Source organism: Etheostoma cragini, unplaced genomic scaffold, assembly GCF_013103735.1.
Source record: "Etheostoma cragini isolate CJK2018 unplaced genomic scaffold, CSU_Ecrag_1.0 ScbMSFa_2195, whole genome shotgun sequence".
Classification (NCBI taxonomy): Eukaryota; Metazoa; Chordata; class Actinopteri; order Perciformes; family Percidae; genus Etheostoma; species Etheostoma cragini.
The window spans coordinates 1-813 of NW_023266330.1; the positions used below are offsets into that span (position 1 = coordinate 1).

At 42.6% G+C, this 813-nt stretch overlaps 1 non-coding gene across 1 annotated transcript; it reads left to right on the forward strand.

The window, feature by feature from the left end:
* The first annotated feature begins 103 nt into the window (after window positions 1-103).
* trnal-aag lies at window positions 104-185 on the forward strand. The gene has a single exon. It is a non-coding gene; the product is annotated as a tRNA-Leu (tRNA).
* The last annotated feature ends 628 nt before the right edge of the window (window positions 186-813 follow it).

The window sequence follows — 813 nt, forward strand, 5'->3', positions numbered from 1 at the left end:
TATTGGCTTATCCCTTGCAAACGTTTTGTTCCAATAACATTAAAAAGCATTCCGTTAGTTACGTTCCTTGTGTTTGTCGGGATTTGGGGAAGTAATATTTGCAGGTAGTGTGGCCGAGCGGTCTAAGGCGCTGGATTAAGGCTCCAGTCTCTCTGGAGGCCTGGGTTCAAATCCCACCACTGCCATTTGCTGAAATATTACATACATGGGTTCCTCCCTTGCTGAGGATAGGCTAAACCCTCCTTTCCAGCACCTTGGAGTAGAGTTTACCAAGGAGGCTGAGCAGTGTGATACTCCTGTAATGGGCAGATGCCGTTCTTCTTGAAGAAGCGAGCAACCACCCTGGTCTTCCACTCCTTAGGCACTGCCACAGACCTCCACGCAATGTTAAAGAGGTGTGTCAACCAAGACAACCTCTCCTTACAATATTTCTCAACAAATTTAATCAATCCCTGTGGCTTTGCCACTGTGGAGTTCTTTAAACAGTAAAACTAAGTTACAGTAAGGGTATATTTACTACTGTAAAACTAAGTTACAGTAAGGGTATTATACTGTACAGTTATGATACTGTAATCAGGAAGTTACAGCACGTTGCCGGTAAGTTAACGCAAATTTACAGTGTTCAGACAAACATCATTGACTTTATTTCTTGTAACAAACACAACTTCCTGGACTTTCTTTACAATATAGTCTATAATTGTCCTTTGCTTCCAAATTCCCATTTTTAATGGGCTGAATCTCAACTAGCACTGACTCTGTAGAGAGAGCCAATTAGAGCTGATCAGCAACAGCTGTGGTACCTGCATGATGGGT